Source organism: Pinus tabuliformis, chromosome 1_1 (assembly GCF_031772625.1).
Source record: "Pinus tabuliformis cultivar Carrire ecotype Pingquan chromosome 1_1, CPIR1, whole genome shotgun sequence".
In the NCBI taxonomy this organism is placed as follows: Eukaryota; Viridiplantae; Streptophyta; class Pinopsida; order Pinales; family Pinaceae; genus Pinus; species Pinus tabuliformis.
In genome coordinates this window covers 194,525,927-194,547,131 of record NC_142297.1, presented here as the reverse complement: position 1 = coordinate 194,547,131, position 21,205 = coordinate 194,525,927, and positions in this window count along the sequence as shown.

Below are 21,205 nucleotides of genomic sequence, written 5' to 3'. Positions count from 1 at the left end.
CGTGCTATCCAAGGTATGCAATGCTCAATGAAGTGATTGGGACCTATGCATACCTACAGTATTGTGGGCTTATCGGACAACATGCAAAAAATTAACGGGACAAACACCCTCTAGGCTAGTATATGGGGTTGAAGCTGTGATGCTTATGGAATACATCATGCCTAGTCTGTGCATAATAGTGCTCATAGGTATGACAGATCACGGAGCCCTGGAAGAGAGCCTCGTATAGTTGGATGAGCTCAAAGAAGAGATATTTTTGGCTGGATTTCACTAGCAGGTCCAAAAGCAAAGCGAAAAGGCATGGCACGACTAACATATTAAGTTGCACACCTTTAAGGTGAATGACTTGGTGCTATTGTATGATAGTAAGTTTGATAAATTTCTAGGGAAATTCAGAATGCATTTCTTGGGGCTCTATGTTATTAATGAGATTACCGATGGTGGCGCAGTCTAGTTGGTTAAGTTGAATGGATATCCCTTCCTAGGAAAGGTGAATGGCAGTCATTTGAAGCCATACATAGGTGGCCCGACCATCTGACTAGCTGATAGAAGCACAGTCTTAACACTCCAGGTAGCTGAAACTAGGCATGGGACTATAAAATACACTACCTGGTTTGGAGAGCTGTGCGATTTTAGGACTGAGCAATGCAGCAAAGTGTCACAGGTCTGCGACAATTTGAAGATAGCTATGCTAGTGCGCAGGTCTGCCGGAAAGTGACCATTAAAGTCACTATTCGTGATTTGATGGTCAGTTTGAGGCAAAATGGAGTAGGTGATAAGCATTTAAGGTGAACTTTATGGACTAGATTCTTGGAAGTCCGCTGCCAATCTAGCATTAATGGGCCAAATGTGGGGGAATGGTTGAATTTGAATTCAAAAAGGGCTATAAATTACAAGTGGTTGTCTAGCGAAAAAAACTTGGCAATTTGAGAACTGAGTTGTTGCGTGCTTGAGTATATATGAACCGAGACCAATTTGAGACTCTAAAATAGAATTCATTGTTTGAGCAACTACCACATACTCAGTAAGAATTGTGGAATAGTGTTATGTCAGCACCCGCAGAAGCCATGGACATAAGAGTAGTGACAACTGAGGAAGCTACACAGGAAATTGCAGTTATAGAAGCCCAAGAGAGCATCGAAATAATAGTTGAGGTCCTTAAATCACCCAGAACACCGAGACCTAAGAAGGATAAGCAGGCTATGATACCGGTGCATGTCTCACCAAGAAACCCATAGAGGATCAAGCTCACCTTGCAAGAAAAGGGGAAGGCCATTAATCTGGAGGTTGACGAGGAGTAATCTGAGGAAATCCTGGTGGAAGAAGAGGATGAAGAAATGGAAGTTGAAACCCAGGGTGTGGACCCTATTACCAGGGTACCAGAATATGTTCCTCCGCGCAAGGAAAAAACCAAAGTGTCGAAGGAAATAGATGAGAGAAAGAGTTCTCTGCAAACCCCGTTTCTTCCAGATGATATTTTTTTCTAGGGATCGCACTTAGGACAAGTTCTTGTACTGAATTTTGAAGATTGGGACCTTGTGGATCATGAGAAATTCTCGAATTTAGCGACTGAGCAGCTAATGCACCGGCGGATTGATGTGACTACTGGAATGATTGAATTGGAGCTGTGAAAATGGCTCAAGGGTGTAGAGAAAGTCGATTTTCTAAATCTGCTCTGGGTGCCGCATTACCACCACACCCCAGTGACCGTCTTCATCATCAGGCAGCTACTCTGCTTGCTGTATGATGGGTGTTTGTGGCTGGAGGAGTCCATTCCCATCACAGACACTTGATTCATTGAATCACATGATTGCCTTACTCAAGGGAGGATCCAGCCAACATATCAGAAGGAAAAGGTGGTAAGTTGGCCCTCACGGAAGCAATGAAGAAGAAGTTCAAGTTGGAGAAGGAGAAGTGAGGATATACCATCTCCAGCATTAATAAACCCACAGTCAAGGTCATGACACAATACTAGCAGGAAAAGTGATGCGAAAGTGTTGCGCGAATGAGGTGCTCGCACTTATGATTGCACTAGCGCCCAATGCACAAAAGGAGTCCAATTCAACTGGGCGAATTATCTATGTGGTGAGTGCTCAAGTGGAGATGGCTAGGGTTCAGCTGGATCTAAACCTATAGATCACAGAACTGCAATTGAAGGTACAACCTTCAACTCCATTGGAATTTAGGGAACAACGTACCACTTCTGTTACAACAATAATAGCGGCGGTTGACAGTGCAATGGCAGACTGCATGTAGTTGTTTGAACAATCATCAGAGGTCCTAACCACCTTGTAGGAGGACCCGAATGTAGAGCACCTAGAGACAGAGGCGTGCAAGCTACAACAGAGGTATGACGAGGTAAAAGGGACTACGCAGACTGTTGCCCTTCACAGAGGCTTGCACTGATGCAGGAGGCAAAGACACTCAAGGAACAGGTGGATGCTACTCGACATAAAGAAGCAGTCTTAAAAGTGTGCCTACAACCATGGATAAATGAGGCTTACATGATCAAAACCTCCATTAAAGGAAAGCTTGCGAAACTGAAGGTAGCTCAGCAAAATATTCAGAGTAGCAGTTCAACAGTAGTCACCGAACAACGCATGGTAGAAGTCCAGCAGGTGGTTGCTCAGTGCATTGCTAACATTGTGGTGATCCAAACGAAGTTGGGAGGTCTTCGCGTTAAGATCTCTGCACCTGCAGAGTGACTCGAGGGTGAGTCATGATGTTTGTGTTGGGGGCCTGTTGGGCGTGGGATCCCCCAAGGGCAGTTTTTGGGGCTAAAATCATGTGTCCCAGGGTTGCCCCTTATCATCCCCTACTTCATTGACCTATTTGTCACATGCCACCACCTTTTGAAGGATGTACCTTGAATATATTATCCCCTTTAGAAGTAGAAACCACCTAATAAGATTCTTGGTTAAACCCATTTGGATTTTATGAGACATTGACACATCCCGAAGCCCTTTATGGAAGGGCAGGCCACTATTAAGTCCCCACCTATGGTCCATGATTGGTAATCTCATTTACTTGATTTTTCTAATGACTTTTTGTACTGCAAGGTTTTAGGACGCATTGGATCTTATGTAGGATTGTATATGGTCTCCATCTTGGGTTTGGTAACCCTATACAAGGTCTTAATCCTCTAGAGGGATCAATTATAACATGTAGGGTGTGCGTTGAGAGCCATGGGCCTCCAAAATAGTAGAAAAAACTCCATGGATCCCCGAGGATGATCAGAGATGCTCTAGATACTCCCATTAGATGAGGATGATGAACCTCATTCACCTTTGCCCAACCGGCCCCAAAGATGTACCATGCACTTGGAAGCTGACCCAGGAATTGTAGGATGATGTGGCATCCCATACACAATCACCAAAGCCATTGCAAATGATTTACATGCATCCTCGACTCATTTGGAGACCCATGAGGTTATTATTGTGTTCCCACACCCATTGGGAGCACCACAGGTTTATTGTTTGGGGAACAAGGGGCCAACCTCTTATCCATCACTTTTGAGGGTCCTTATCTTCATTATGGCACCCGTGGACCTCATTAGGCCTCTTAGAGGGCCCTACAACATGCATATATTATTATTTGAGCTCTTGAGAGGCTTATTCTTTCATTTATGAGCTAGTTTCGTGGACTTGTCACCAAAAGTTATATTATTAGAACATTATTTTATTTTTGGGCTTATGTAGGCCAAGGAGGCTAATTCAAATTCCTCATTAGTGTATAAATAAAAGAGAGATGAGTTAATTTTTGCATCATCACTTTGGATTGAATCTGTTCTCTCTCTTGGGAATTTCACACTTTTTCTTGGAGGATGAATTGGAGCTTTATGGATGAATTTTGATGTGTGGATTTGGTTTATCTTATCTTGGAGCTTCACTATTGTCAAATTGTCGATGATTGGATATATTCTATTACATGTAAGTACATGCTTTTAATGCTATTCTTTTTTTACTTTTTCATATACAAATGACTGGGATTTTTTTGGAGCAAGAATTGGAGCTTTATGGATGAATTTTGATGTATGGATTAGGAAACTCCTTCACCATTCATATCCCATAAACCTAACCCTCAAACCCTCCCTTCCTTTCCCTAGAAGACATATTACCTTACTTATAAAGAAAGAAAGCTCCATCCTTCAAGCTCTTCTGGGAGTGGGATTATTTGGCTCACTCATATCCATTCATTGATTTATCCTTAATCGGTGACTCCATAATATATTGGGTCTCCTCCCATCATTGAATGTCCATAAATAGAAGGGAGCCTTAGCTAAGGTGACAATGAGCTAATTCTCCATTTATTTCCCTTGACCTAACATTTGCCCTTTAGGGATCCCCTTTTAGGTACCCTGCTAATTTTAGTGGTAATCGACCAAGTGTCAATGTGATGTTCAAAAATGGGGAGATCAAGTCTGAGAATCTCAAAATAAGACCAAGTGAAAACGTTATGAAATTATTTGAATAACTTAGAGTAAGAATCAATTTCTTTGAGGGTGCATTGTGCCCCCAAAGTGAGATTTTATTAGAACCCTGACTTATTCGAAATGTTATTTTTGATGGTAGGGGAGATGTTAGCCACGTTTACTTCTTCAAAAGCATCTGGTTCAGGGATGGGATTTTAAAACCAGTCAACCTCACCATGGATGAATTTTTTTGAGTCCACAACATATTGGGCATGGGTGTGCTATGGAAGGAAGTACCAATGATGGTTCATATCATCCAAAGGATAATCAAGGGTGTTCATGGCTTCCATGATGTCTTCATCAGAATGAAATATGGGAGGATGGGAGGAAGAGAGCCAACATGATGAAGAGGAGCTAGCTGAGGCATCTTCATGAGAGACAAGGTTCACATGCACATTTTCAAAAAGGGGAGAGAGATGATTAGTAGATGTAACATCTACCGATGTTGAGACCAAAGTGTTCGATGTAGGAGGTTTGATGCAATCACAATAGGAGACTCCAAGAGGGTCCCAATAGATCGATCCCATGGATGAAAATAGATAGAGAATAAGGGCATAACTATCCGTGATCTTGACATTAGGAGGGCGAATCAAAATAGTGTGTTGGGAAACCCCTTGTTCTAGCACAACAGTGGGACTAGAACCCACAGGTAGAGGGAAGTGGAATCACTACAAGTGCCATCTAAATCATGAAGCAATTGAAGTGTATCATGTTGAATCTTCAAGACAAGGATAATGATGGGAATAATGACCATAGTTATCACACAAAGCATAAGGATGATTCATGTGTAAGGATTTATTATTCTTAGCTTACTCAGGTAAGGTTACATGGACCTCAGGAATGTTAAATTTAGAAAAGGTATCAAAGATCACATTCTTAATATGAGAGAGCCCTAGACAATTATTGGTGACATGCCCTGTTAACACCCAGGTTGTTCCCTATGACTCCAAGGGAATACGGCCGGGGTAACCACTAACCAATCTTTGGATTATAGTATCTAGCCAAACTGTAATCAGAGAGGGCTCTCTCTGTATGATTTGTCTCTGTTATGATAGAATTTTAGGCTAGCTATAAGTTCAGGTTTGTTTAAGGTTTTGGTTGGATGATAATTTCAGTCAAGGTGCTTATGCATTCTCCAAAGTGTTCTAGTCCATTGGGCTATGGAGTCAGTGGTCCTTTAGTTATTTTGAGGTGTTGAGTGATTAGCTGTGGTGATGCTGCAGAGCCAGATTAGTGTCTGAGAACAACGTTTATAATAGTGATTGAGTGGAGTGTATCCAGTTAATGCAAGGCAGTGAAGAATCTTGCAGTGAACTGCTAAGGAAGCACAAAGGGAATATTGTCCTAGAAGCAATTATGAATTTCTAGGTAGTATTCATACTTATAGAATCAATATAGACATGAGCAATTAAGAATTCATGTGCATAGTAATCCCGAAGACAAACATTTACAGTAGTAAAAATTGAGTACAAGGTGTAGCGAAACAAGTCCTGCACTATTCTTTCTTTTTAGTACTAGCTTAGTATAAGATGAGTATGATTTTGACAAACATAAGTAAAACAAGAACAGAGTTTGGAAAAAACTTGTTATTTTATCAGACAACACAGGAATTCTGCATCAGCACATGGGGCATCATCCAGACATCAAATATTTCAGGAAATCACTGAGCTCATCCAGCCCTTTGTATTAGATAATTTTGAAAGTGTACAATACATTTGTCTCATAGAGAAAATTACCAACCCCTTATGAGTTACTCAGGGGAGTATATATACAAAATTTACATCAAAAATATCAGCGAATGAGTTAATGTCTCATTCATGATATGCTAATCTCTGGAATGCAGTAGTTGAGGGAGTGAATGCTGTAGTAATTCCTTGATGCCTCAGCTGTCAAAATAGTCAGAAGATATTTGGACTTTATGGCTGTTAGAGTCGGCTGGAGATGTGATGTCTGAAATTTGGATAGCGGTCATTGTCTATGTGATAAGTCACTTTTTTAGATGCTTGAACCGCTGACATTTGTCATGTTATTTGTCTTGTAGTGACCTGGAACTGGCAATGGCCGAATGACTGAAGCTACCGTGGCAAAATCTGAAGCATAAATTGCCACCAATCCTCCTTAGGCATTTGATGTCTGCGCATCTTTATCAATGTTTCCTCGGCCTCTGTATGTCTATAAAGATTGGGAGGGGTTTCGAACAGGTGATTTACTTCATTCTCAATGAAGAACAGGCCTCCAAGTTTGTCATATAAACTCTGTCCTGTGGGAGGCCCTGCTTGTTCAGATGAACTGCCAGATGCAATAATCTGATTTTCAATAGTGGTTACCATTCTGTTGGCCATTTGATCTGGAGAGATCAGTTTTCCTGCACCACTTAGTAAGCTGGGCAGGTCTTTTGCTTGCAGCACTCCCATTTTAACTTTGTATTCCTCCACATCTGCTTGCATCTCATAGTACTTCCTCTCCACTGTTTGTATATAGTTCCTAAGAGTTAGTACCTTCTTGGCAGAGAGGACATCCTCTGTTCTATTTGGAATGCCTATAGCTGCCAATTCCTCCCTTTCGTGCCTGTTCAGGAAGTCTATCATTCTGTTTGCCTGCTCTGCTCTGTTCCCTAGCACTGTCTTGGCCTTTTGAATTTCTGCTTGAGCTTGGCCCATTAAATCCATCTGCTCATGCATTATTTTTATTGACCTCCATTGCTGTTTGATGGATTGGCCAACTTTGGCCCATAGGAGTCTCTTCATGTCGGCCATAGCAGTCTCCAGATTTAGCTCTTTCTCTAAGGCCTTTATCTTTTCTTTTTGGGCCTTTATTTCTCTGCCCTGTTCTGCTACAGTCACTTTGGACTTGTCATACTTGGCATCCAGTTCTGCCAACTTCTCCTTGGCCTTCTTTATTTCATCTGCCTGGAGCTCCATTGCTTTGACAGCCTTGGTCAATTCCTCTACACTTGGACTAGCATCTGGAGCTGCTGTTGTTCCTGCTGCTTCTGTTGTAGGGGCCACTGCTGTCCCTGAAGTTGCTGCTGTTGTTGAAGTAGTTGGAGGAGCTTGGGAAGTGGATTCTGCCTGTTTATCTTGTAATGCTCCTTCCAGCTCTCTCTCCAAATCCCTGATCCTCTGGTCTTGTTGAATTAGGAGGTCTAATTGGTCATCGACCTGTTTTTGCTTTTGAAGCTCTGCGGTTTGAGGGTGCTCTGTGGGCTGCAGCTTCAACCTTTTCTTCAATGCATTCAGGTCATCATCTTTTTTCTTCATAAGGGCCTTCACACCCATTGGATTACTAGGATCATGTCCAAGATCAATGATGATGTCCTCCAAAGATTTTATTCTGTTATCTTTGGCCAGGGAGGACATTCTCTCAAAATCCAACTGAGTGTTGGTATTTTTGAGTGACTCCTTTAGTTCATGGGCCATGGTTGCCCTCTCCAGCAAAGTTGCATACACCATTTCTTCAGTTTGTTTGTGGAGTTCTATTTGGTCCATGGGATGGATGTCTTTGGCCATGACCTCCACCCTTGTCTTCACAAAATCTGCAGCTGATGTAGGCTGAGGTTTTGTAGGCTTGAAATGACTAAATATCATTTTTTCTTCTTTAATGTCATATACAGACATTAATCTCTCTTGCTGGGCTGGTGTAGCATCTATAAATTGCTTGTAGACCTCAGCCCTTAGCAGCTCATTTTGAGCCTTTATTTTTTTGAAAGAAGCCTTGGTGCTCTTGGGCTTCTTGCTTTGTTGGGAAGAAGAGGACACCTCCAAACCGAGCTGTAAAGTTTGCTCCTGCTGAAAGGAGCTTGTACCTGTATGCTGACTGCCCTCCCTGTCTTTTCTTGCACTGTCCAAGACATCTTCAGTAATGTCTTCTACCTCTGGGGAGTCTGCTCTTTGCCTTTTGGCTTCTGGCTGGTGGGAGGATCCACTGAGAGGAGTGGACTCTTCTCTATCTCTTTTTGTCCCCCTTTCCTCATGTGCTGGGGTCTGTAAAATTGGTGCAATTACTGGCTCAGTTGGTAGGGGTGGAATTTGCAGTGCTGGAGCTGCTGGTAGCTCAGTTTGTGGAAGGACAGTTTTCCCTTGTTGCTGTTCTTGTTGCTGCTCTTGCTGCTGCTCACCTGAAGGGGCAGACTTTTCTTTCATTGTTTGTTCTTCTGCACCCATTATCCCTTTGCCTTTATCTAACACTGGTGCTGCTGTGGAAGATGCCTTTATTACTGGTGTAGTCCTTGAGGCTGAGGTCCCTTCTCTCACTGAATAAGGCGGTCTGAAAGGTACCTGCTGCACATAGTCTAGGTCAATAGTTTTCTCAAGCTCCTTCACATTCTTTATCATTGTCTCTTCCTCAGTTAGATTTTCAACTAGAGTATCCATCTGCCATTCTTGTAGGTTGGCATATTTTTCAATGTGTGGGTACTGGCAATGCTTAATGCCTATAAGCCTATACTTGTTTCTCCTAGCAGTGATGAAACCTTCAGGGTCATAATGGACCCACCGAAAACTATAGGACAGCTTGTATTTATCCTTAAGGATTAGGTCTGCATCTTCCCACCCTTCTTTCTTGTTCATGATGAAGGGGCCCAACTGGTGTTTGAACTTGAGGTGGGCCTTATTTTTGGCGCTGTGGAAATGGGTGAGGTTGGACTGAATCAACTGCCTGTAATACTCCAAGGCAAATAACCTCATAGGTACATATTTTGGGAGCCTATATGGACAGAGCTCACAACCATAGATCCTAATGACAGTATGGTTCTCATATAGGTACCAGTCACCTATTTTATACTTTTTGGAAAGCTGCAGAGCTTTGTTTATGTCATTTGATATTCTGGGAGGAGGGGACCTCATCAACAGGCAAGAGACTGGGTATAAAAATTGGTCAACAAATTCACAGTAGGTATAGGGTGAATTTGTGACTTTGTGATAGACAGAGGTCCAGAAAATGACAGATCTTCTTTCCCCTCTGTGATCCAGCTTTTTGATTTAGCATGGGAAGGCTTCAGAATGATAGTACATGAACAGGTGGTAAATATAGGCCGAGTACTTGAAGACCCCCTGTCTGTCCACTCTGCTCAACTGATCATGAATCTTGTTAGCTATGAACTTAGCAAAGTTATATTTGCGGGCAGGGGGCTGGCGTGGGCTGTAAGCAGATAGCAATACCAGCATTGTTTTATCCACATACTCACTGTTTTTGTATCCCAACACATAGGCAATCATGTCCAGTAAAAGCCTGCCTACATCATTGAAGTGGACATCCAGGTAGGGAGGTGGCCCTGTAGGCTGGCACTCAGGTCTCATGAATGTCCTGGTGACCTTTTGAATCTCCTCACTGGTCATCTTGTCACCAGTGTCCAGCAAAGAGTTCATGGAAAATGGGATTAGCAACTCTGTCTGATCAAAATGTAACATTTTTTTGATGGACTCAGCATTAATGTAGAAAAGGATCCTCCCAGATGGAGTGCTAATATCTCTGTGCTGCACATCATAGTTTTCAGCACATAGGTGAATGATTTCAGGGAAGACATTTACAGCTCGGAGACAATAATATGGTAGGTTTGACTCCCATATCCCATGTGTACCATGGCCATCCTTACAGTCCTCTCTTAATTGACAGAAGGTCTGCAAGAAGTCCCTGTTACCCTCAAAGTCTTCAATAAGATAGTCCTTGTCAGCAAGTGCCAAGGCCTCCAGCTCTTTATTTGGTGGATTTAATGGAGCTACACTGAGGGATGAGGATGCAGAAGCAGCCATTGTAAAACTTGATTTTGAAATAAGGTGATGGTAATGGTTTGCAAAGTTCTTTGAGAGCTTAAGTAATAGGCCAAATGTAGACCAAGTCTGAAGTGTTTTTCTCAGTGGAAAATGCAAGCTGGTTTCTGTAGTTTGTTGCAAATTCACAGGGATGTGAGTTGCTAAGGGTAAGTTGCAGAGTGTATGATGTTTCCTTTGGTAAAAATTGCAGCTGGCCTGTACTTGGCAAAAGGGAACAATGCCGAGCACCTCGAGGACAATTTTATGGTTCTGGCCCGCGGGACGACTGTTTTAATGTCAATTTTTAGTTCTGGGGGCAATGCAAGTTACTTTAGCTGACTCTTAGTTAGCAGACAGAGCTAGACTGTGGATTTTGACCAGTCTTCAATGGTGAATTTACAGAGAATTGGAAAGCATGGGCAAAATGGGGAAATCTGGTGAAATACCTGGGAAAACGTTTGACAGGTCTGCGGGCCGAACTATGCAGGCTCAGTGTAGCTGAATTCTTGATTTGTAGCGGTCTGATTCTTGACTTTGATGGCTGGAAATGAATTTTCGCGGCAGCTGGTTGACAACGACTACGTCGTTTGTGCGTGAAAATGACCACAAACGGCTAATTTAGTCGTTTATAACGCCAAATTTGGACAAAACATGCCATTGGCACTTTTTCGCCGATCACGTCAGCATGACATCATGGTGGGGCCCAGGTACGGAGGTGACGTGGCTGCTGAGGTGTAGGCCAGGGTGGCAGGACATGGTGGAAGGTAGATGCGGTGGCAGGGCTACGTGGAGGGCCACGGGATGCGGGGGCGAGCGGAAGCGACATAATGTCAGGCTGACGTGAGGGTGACGTGCGCCGGATGGGTGGTAATGGGGAGGCGGTAAGAGGGTTCCCTGCACCACCTTTGGGCCAAAGGCGGTATCGGGGAGGGGGCTCCGAACAACCCCACCGCCTGCCACGCGTCCCTGTACGGGGCGGAAAACCATTTTCCCCGGACGCTAAAGGTCGGCAGATCCGGGCCCAAGAATGCCCGCCCACCGTTAGATCATGGGTGGCGGAAAATCGACGGCTGGCAGGCCCTCCGACGGATCGTGCAAGTTGGGGGGACCCGCTGGCCAATTAAAATATTAAATTAAATATTTTCGGGCGGAGAACCTTAGGGTTAGGGGTTTTTGCATGTATTTTGGGGATTTTTGGGTTTTTTAAGGGTTTTATAAGGGAAAAGAGGTTTTTAAGGAGTGGGTTTAGCAGCGAGAAAGGGTTTTCTGTGTTTTTTGACCAGAGGGAAGGTGAGGGCTTAGGGGAAGGTTGTTTCTCATAGCCAGAGGTTTGAGCAGCCCCAAGACAGGGTTGGCCACAGCCCCTGGTGGACTGAAGTCTCCCTAAACAACTTATTGAGCTATAGTGCCAAAGGGGGGGGGAATATTTATACCATGTTTGGGGTTTATACACCATGGTGTTATAGTACTAGGAAAGGGGTAACATAGGGGGTTTATATAATAGAGGTAGGGGTTAATGTGGATGAAAGGAGTGGATGAGGGGAGATAATACTAAGTTTATTTGAGAAACACTTAACTTAAGGAGTAGATCAAAATGAAAAGATTTTTACACAAGAAATGTGGCTTTTAAAGGAACAAGAACCACCATAAAACCTCAGATCTTTTCATCAATCTCCATGGATGAAGGGATGTTAGTCATAAGAGTGGAAGGGGGAATTTGGGAAGTTAGACATGCTCCTTTGCCTTGCTTTTCTTATCTTGACTAGCAAGATTCAATCTGAAATGAATACCACTTCTGCAACCCCATCTACTTACCCAGCTACTTTGCCTAGCATTTTTTGTTTCTTCTTGGAGGGTGCACTTGAATTTGCAGACCCTTATTTGCCTTTTCTTTTCTTTGGATTTTTCCCTTTGATTTTCTGTCTACTGCTACCCTTATTTCTTCCAAGGTCCCAGATTATGCAGTTGGGAGCCTTACTTCTCTACCTAAGCTACTTGTCTGCCAAGATTAACCAGTTTGGACAGACTTCTTTCTCTATTCTACAACTGAAAATTTAAAACATGGCATGATCCAGATTAGGCTGTTGGACCATCCATCAAAATTTGAAAATGATCAAGCCATATACACAGGTTGTTTTCTCTTGGAAATATGTGATCTTTGCATGATCAAAGCAGAGCATATTTGGAACTTTCCATTGTCAATCATGAAATATGAAACCTATTGGTATAGGTAGCTAACAGTGGCTCCACATGGGGATGGTTTTTCATTTGAAAGACCAAGAACAGCAGGTCAGAATGCCTTGGCCCTTGACTGCTTTTACCAAGCTTGAAGTATGCTGCTCTGAGATGCCAAAATTGTGATCTTCCCTTTCTTGGTAGATATCTGAACCTATTTTACCTTTTGCTGGTAGTTAATAAAACTTGAGAAACTGCATTTTTACATCTTTAACAGAAAATAATATATACATCTGGATATGTACAAGGGAAACTCAGGCTGCACTTATGGGTAGCAGTCAAAATAGTGCTTCAGCATCCTACCATTCACAGGACCTTCATCCAAGTCAGTTTCATTTAGACTTTTAAGGAAATAAGTATTGTTTCCTTGTACTGCTTGGACAGCAAATGGTCCTCTCCAAAGGGAATCAAATTTTCCATGTTTTCCTTTATCCTCTCTTCTTGCATCCCACTTGAGGACTTTGTCTCCAATGCTGAAGTCCTCTGCCTTAGTTCTTCTGTCAAAGGCCTTCTTTAATTTCTCTTGTAAAACTTGGACTCTGCTGAAAACTTGGTCCCTAGTTTGCTGTAAACAAATTATTTGATTGATCCTTCTTTGCATATCATTTGGTTCAGCTTGGCTCTCTTGAAGAAGTTTCATAACAGGCACCCCTAGTGATGAAGGAAATTTGGCTTCTAATCCATAAACCAACTCATATGGGCTGGTCCCAATTGATCTCTTGGTTGTTAGTCTATCTGCCCATAAGGCATTCACAAGCTTCTTATGCCAATTCTTTTTATTTTCTTCCAGCACCTTCTTTATGATGTTTACTAGGATTTTATTTGATGATTCAGCAAGGCCATTTCCTTGGGGATAGTATGCAGTAGAATGGCCCAAGGTAATGTGGAATTTGTGGCAGAAATTCACCATTTTCTTGGATCTGAAAGCAGCAGCATTGTCTGTTATTATTTTGTCAGGGCAGCCAAATCTAGCCAGTATGTTGTTCTCCAAAAACTGAATGATTGTTGAATCATTTGCTTGTCTGCATGGAACAGCTTCAATCCACTTAGTGAAGTAGTCTGTAGCTGTTAGAATCCACCTGTGCTATCCTGAGGATGAGGGGTGAATTTCCCCAATGAAATCCAAGCCCCATTGTTGAAAAGGTCTCTCTGTTGCAATAGGCCTTAAGGGAAGTGGCAGCAGCTGTCTCTTTCCCTCAAACACTTGACATTTGTGACATGAGGTGGTAAATTTCTTGATATCAGAGAACATAGTGGTCCAATAGTAACCAACCCTCAGTATTTTATCCACAGTGGACTTCCAATAAAAGTGTCCACCACAGTCACCTGCATGAAATTCTTTCATGATATTGTTAGTTTCATTTTCAATTAAGCAGTTCAATAGTATGCCTTCATGGTTTTTCCCAAGAAAATTTCCATCCATCACACAAAATCTTGAGGCTTTCATTTTTAAGAACCTACATTTAGTTCTGGACAATCCTGGGGGAGCACACAGGTTTTGTAACACATAACATATATCAGAGTACCAAGGGGATTGTTCAAAGGCTACATTGATATTTGGAGTCGCCAACTCCGGTTCACTGTCCAGCTGGTTGATGTCTAAGGCTTGGAAATTGGCTTCTGTCATTAGTTTGGCCAAACCTTGCCCTTTTATTAGTTTTGTAGGTTTTATCTCAATATCGAATTCCAAGATGTTGGCAATCCATTTTCCTCTTCTGCCCTCTAGGTTTTCTTGAGTGAGTATGTCTTTCACGATAGGACTTGGCACATATGCTACAATATGGGAATAAAGGATGTAAATCCTAAAGTCTTTAATGGCTTTGACCAAAGCATAAGCTTGCTTTTCCATGATTTGATATTTTAAAGGTGCATCTCTAAGAGCTCTGCTAAAGAAAGCAATTGGCTTCTCATTTCCTTGGTCATCTTTCTGTCACAAAACAGCAGCAATTGTGTCTTGGGAAGCAAAAGAGAATATGATAAATTCCCTATCAAATTGAGGATTTGTTAGGACTGGGGTTTGGGTGAGGGCCAGTTTTATCCCTTCAAAGGCCTGGTTGGCTTCCACTGTCCATTTCACTTTTGAATCTTTCTTTAGCATGTTATTTAGTAATCTGATTAGTTCTGCTAAGTTTGGGATAAACCTTCTCAAGAAATTGATTTTTCCCAAAAATCCCTGCAATTCTTTGATATTTCTTGGGTGGGGCAATTGTAGGAGAGCTTGTATCCTATCTAGATATATCCTAATGCCATCTTTAGAAATGACGTGGCCCAATAATTTACCTTCCTCTAAACCAAACAGGGATTTCTTGGGATTCAATGAAATTCCATATTTCCTGCATGTTAGGAAGATCTGCATCAAATGTTTTAAATGTTCTTGGTCAGATTTTGAGAAGGGTGTGAGGTCATCCAAATAAATGACTAAAAAGTCATGAATCTCCTTTGCAAAAGCAATATCCATTGCTCTTTGAAATGTTTCTCCTGCATTTTTCAATCCAAAAGGCATTTTTACATATTTGAAAGTTCCCCATGGGGTTGTAAATGCAGTTTTGTCTTGATCATCAGGGTGTACCAGGATTTGATTAAAGCCTGAGAATCCATCAAGTAGTGAGATCCTGGAAGCACCTACCACTCGTTGAAGAATGTGATCCATCTTGGGTAAGGGATAGTTGTCTTTGATTTCTCTTGTAAAACTTGGACTCTGCTGAAAACTTGGTCCCTAGTTTGCTGTAAACAAATTATTTGATTGATCCTTCTTTGCATATCATTTGGTTCAGCTTGGCTCTCTTGAAGAAGTTTCATAATAGGCACCCCTAGTGATGAAGGAAATTTGGCTTCTAATCCATAAACCAACTCATATGGGCTGGTCCCAATTGATCTCTTGGTTGTTAGTTTATCTGCCCATAAGGCATTCACAAGCTTCTTATGCCAATTCTTTTTATTTTCTTCCAGCACCTTCTTTATGATGTTTACTAGGCTTTTATTTGATGATTCAGCAAGGCCATTTCCTTGGGGATAGTATGCAGTAGAATGGCCCAAGGTAATGTGGAATTTGTGGCAGAAATTCACCATTTTCGTGGATCTGAAAGCAACAACATTGTCTGTTATTATTTTGTCAGGGCAGCCAAATCTAGCCAGTATGTTGTTCTCCAAAAACTAAATGATTGTTGAATCATTTGCTTGTCTACATGGAACAGCTTCAATCCACTTAGTGAAGTAGTCTGTAGCTGTTAGAATCCACCTGTGCTGTCCTGAGGATGAGGGGTGAATTTCCCCAATGAAATCCAAGCCCCATTGTTGAAAAGGTCTCTCTGTTGCAATAGGCCTTAAGGGAAGTGGCGGCAGCTGTCTCTTTCCCTCAAACACTTGACATTTGTGACATGAGGTGGTAAATTTCTTGATATCAGAGAACATAGTGGGCCAGTAGTAACCAGCCCTCAGTATTTTATCCACAGTGGACTTCCAATATAAGTGTCCACCACAGTCACCTACATGAAATTCTTTCATGATATTGTTAGTTTCATTTTCAATTAAGCAGTTCAATAGTATGCCTTCATGGTTTTTCCCAAGCAAATTTCCATCCATCACACAAAATCTTGAGGCTTTCATTTTTAAGAACCTACATTTAGTTCTGGACAATCCTGGGGGAGCACACAGGTTTTGTAACACATAACATATATCAGAGTACCAAGGGGACTGTTCAAAGGCTACATTGATATTTGGAGTCGCCAGCTCCGGTTCACTTTCCAGCTGGTTGATGTCTAAGGCTTGGAAATTGGCTTCTGTCATTAGTTTGGCCAAACCTTGCCCTTTTATTAGTTTTGTAGGTTTTATCTCAATATCGAATTCCAAGATGTTGGCAATCCATTTTCCTCTTCTGCCCTCTAGGTTTTCTTGAGTGAGTATGTCTTTCACGATAGGACTTGGCACATATGCTACAATATGGGAATAAAGGATGTAAATCCTAAAGTCTTTAATGGCTTTGACCAAAGCATAATCTTGCTTTTCCATGATTTGATATTTTAAAGGTGCATCTCTAAGAGCTCTGCTAAAGAAAGCAATTGGCTTCTCATTTCCTTGGTCATCTTTCTGTAACAAAACAGCAGCAATTGTGTCTTGGGAAGCAAAAGAGAATATGATAAATTCCCTATCAAATTGAGGATTTGTTAGGACTGGGGTTTGGGTGAGAGCCAGTTTTATCCCTTCAAAGGCCTGGTTGGCTTCCACTGTCCATTTCACTTTTGAATCTTTCTTTAGCATGTTATTTAGTAATCTGATTAGTTCTGCTAAGTTTGGGATAAACCTTCTCAAGAAATTGATTTTTCCCAAAAATCCCTGCAATTCTTTGATATTTCTTGGGTGGGGCATTTGTAGGATAGCTTGTATCCTATCTGGATCTATCCTAATGCCATCTTTAGAAATGATGTGGCCCAATAATTTACCTTCCTCTAAACCAAACAGGGATTTCTTGGGATTCAATGAAATTCCATATTTCCTGCATGTTAGGAAGATCTGCCTCAAATGTTTTAAATGTTCTTGGTCAGATTTTGAGAAGGGTGTGAGGTCATCCAAATAAATGACTAAAAAGTCATGAATCTCCTTTGCAAAAGCAATATCCATTGCTCTTTGAAATGTTGCTCCTGCATTTTTCAATCCAAAAGGCATTTTTACATATTTGAAAGTTCCCCATGGGGTTGTAAATGCGGTTTTGTCTTGATCATCAGGGTGTACCAGGATTTGATTAAAGCCTGAGAATCCATCAAGTAGTGAGATCCTGGAAGCACCTACCACTCGTTGAAGAATGTGATCCATCTTGGGTAAGGGATAGTTGTCTTTGATTTCTCTTGTAAAACTTGGACTCTGCTGAAAACTTGGTCCCTAGTTTGCTGTAAACAAATTATTTGATTGATCCTTCTTTGCATATCATTTGGTTCAGCTTGGCTCTCTTGAAGAAGTTTCATAACAGGCACCCCTAGTGATGAAGGAAATTTGGCTTCTAATCCATAAACCAACTCATATGGGCTAGTCCCAATTGATCTCTTGGTTGTTAGTCTATCTGCCCATAAGGCATTCACAAGCTTCTTATGCCAATTCTTTTTATTTTCTTCCAGCACCTTCTTTATGATGTTTACTAGGCTTTTATTTGATGATTCAGCAAGGCCATTTCCTTGGGGATAGTATGCAGTAGAATGGCCCAAGGTAATGTGGAATTTGTGGCAGAAATTCACCATTTTCTTGGATCTGAAAGCAACAGCATTGTCTGTTATTATTTTGTCAGGGCAGCCAAATCTAGCCAGTATGTTGTTCTCCAAAAACTGAATGATTGTTGAATCATTTGCTTGTCTGCATGGAACAGCTTCAATCCACTTAGTGAAGTAGTCTGTAGCTGTTAGAATCCACCTGTGCTATCCTGAGGATGAGGGGTGAATTTCCCCAATGAAATCCAAGCCCCATTGTTGAAAAGGTCTCTCTGTTGCAATAGGCCTTAAGGGAAGTGGCAGCAGCTGTCTCTTTCCCTCAAACACTTGACATTTATGACATGAGGTGGTAAATTTCTTGACATCAGAGAACATAGTGGGCCAGTAGTAACCAGCCCTCAGTATTTTATCCACAGTGGACTTCCAATATAAGTGTCCACCACAGTCACCTGCATGAAATTCTTTCATGATATTGTTAGTTTCATTTTCAATTAAGCAGTTCAGTAGTATGCCTTCATGGTTTTTCCAAAGCAAATTTCCATCCATCACACAAAATCTTGAGGCTTTCATTTTTAAGAACCTACATTTAGTTCTGGACAATCCTGGGGGAGCACACAGGTTTTGTAACACATAACATATATCAGAGTACCAAGGGGATTGTTCAAAGGCTACATTGATATTTGGAGTCGCCAGCTCCGGTTCACTGTCCAGTTGGTTGATGTCTAAGGCTTGGAAATTGGCTTCTGTCATTAGTTTGGCCAAACCTTGCCCTTTTATTAGTTTTGTAGGTTTTATCTCAATATCAAATTCCAAGATGTTGGCAATCCATTTTCCTCTTCTGCCTTCTAGGTTTTCTTGAGTGAGTATGTCTTTCACGATAGGACTTGGCACATATGCTACAATATGGGAATAAAGGATGTAAATCCTAAAGTCTTTAATGGCTTTGACCAAAGCATAAGCTTGCTTTTCCATGATTTGATATTTTAAAGGTGCATCTCTAAGAGCTCTGCTAAAGAAAGCAATTGGCTTCTCATTTCCTTGGTCATCTTTCTGTAACAAGACAGCAGCAATTGTGTGTTGGGAAGCAAAAGAGAATATGATAAATTCCCTATCAAATTGAGGATTTGTTAGGACTGGGGTTTGGGTGAGGGCCAGTTTTATCCCTTCAAAGGCCTGGTTGGCTTCAACTGTCCATTTCACTTTTGAATCTTTCTTTAGCATGTTATTTAGTAATCTGATTAGTTCTGCTAAGTTTGGGATAAACCTTCTCAAGAAATTGATTTTTCCCAAAAATCCCTGCAATTCTTTGATATTTCTTGGGTGGGGCATTTGTAGGATAGCTTGTATCCTATTTGGATCTATCCTAATGCCATCTTTAGAAATGATGTGGCCCAATAATTTACCTTCCTCTAAACCAAACATGGATTTCTTGGGATTCAATGAAATTCCATATTTCCTGCATGTTAGGAAGATCTGCATCAAATGTTTTAAATGTTCTTGGTCAGATTTTGAGAAGGGTGTGAGGTCATCCAAATAAATGACTAAAAAGTCATGAATCTCCTTTGCAAAAGCAATATCCATTGCTCTTTGAAATGTTTCTCCTGCATTTTTCAATCCAAAAGGCATTTTTACATATTTGAAAGTTCCCCATGGGGTTGTAAATGCAGTTTTGTCTTGATCATCAGGGTGTACCTGGATTTGATTAAAGCCTGAGAATCCATCAAGTAGTGAGATCCTAGAAGCACCTACCACTCGTTGAAGAATGTGATCCATCTTGGCTAAGGGATAGTTGTGTTTGAGGGATACTTGATTCAGATTTCTTAGATCTACACACAGCCTTATTTCACCAGTTTTCTTTCTTGTAGGGACTAAGTTTGAAATCCACTCAGAGAATCTGATTGGTGTTATGATTCTTGCCTTGAACATTTTTTGTACCTCTTGTTCCATTGCCCGGAGAAGCATAGGATTGATTCTTCTCAATTTTTGTTTAAAGGGTTTCTGATCTGGCTTGAAAGGGATTGTATGCTGGATAACCGAGGTATCATAGGACTTTAGGTCCTCATAACTCCATGCAAAAACATCCTGGAATTCTTTAAAGAGGTCAATGTATTTAGGCTTTTGATCAGGAGGTAGAGATGCAGAAAATTTTATTATTTTGGGCTTGTCAATGGTGCCAATGTTGCATTCTTCAATGGCTGCATTTAAGGGCTGCATTTTTGGTTTTCTGGGAATATCATTTGAATCAAAGATGTCCTCTAGTGGAGTTAGGCCTGTTGGTAGAAAATTGTCTTTCAGCTCTATGATTTCAGTTTCAGCATTGGCCATTTCTTCACAACTGGTAGGTTGAATTTGCTGAATGTTTTCCTTGTTGAAAATAGTTGGATTTAGCATTTGTTTTGCTGTTCTAGGTGATATTGGGTGGTTAGTTTGTTCAAACTGTATTTGTGATTGACTTGCTCTTTCAAGAATTTGTGATTGACTTGCTCTGTCAATGTCAATATTTAATCCTGTAAATTCTTGTTGCAGCATTAAAAAATTGTTTATTTGCATATCATCCTCAAATACTTGCCAATCATTAACATTGTTTGGAATGGAGGGTCTGTGTTTTACCTCAGCTGTAAAGCAATGATGGGGCTCAAAAGGCAGCTTGCAGGTACTTGCAAATGTGGCTAAACTATGAGCATGCAGATTGTGGGTCCTAGGAATTTTAGTGATTTGGAATTCAGAGAAAAAGTTTAGTACTTCAGCAACAGCAGACCTATAAGACCTTAGTCTTTTGTCATTTGTGACAAAATTTCCCTTCACTTGTTGAATAACTAAATCTGAATCACCCATGATTGAAACCCTGGCAGCTTGCAGGAACTTTACTAACTTGAGACCTAGTAACAGAGCTTCATATTCTGCCATGTTATTAGTACATCTGAAGTTTAATCTATAGGCTCTGCCTTCTGCATGACTGTTTTCTTTATTGTGTACCCAAACTCCAGCTCCTGCCCCTAATTTGTTGACTGAGCCATCAAATTCAAGGAACCATAGAATATCTTGTTGTGAAGGAGATTTAATGATTTGTTCATGGGCTGGCAATGTAAGTTGAAGTTCTGGTTTGCCATCTTGTTTGTCTTCTAGGGCAGTCTCTTCACTTGATGGAATTAATGTGACTTCTAGAGCAGCAGCTTGGCTTAATGATGGTTGGACCATTGTTTCTTGGGTAGCAGTTTGTTCATTAGTGTCTTCCTCTTGTATGAGTGTCTTGGTTTCAACAACATTATTTGAAAGAGTTGTGCTATCATTGAAGAGAATGTATGAGTCTACATCTGAATGGACAACATATATGGGAAAGTTTTGAGGCTTTTCTTCACTGCTGACCATGTATTTCATGAGTGTTTCTCTGTATAGTCTTTTTGGTTGCCCAAAAACAGAAATGGTGGCATATGACATGTCTAATTGTAGGGAACCTTGGAGTTTAGCTCCCCATGATCTTGATAACAACATCCCATACTTAGGTGGGATATCAGCAACTACAACATCCATTAGAATTGTTTTGTTTGGGTATT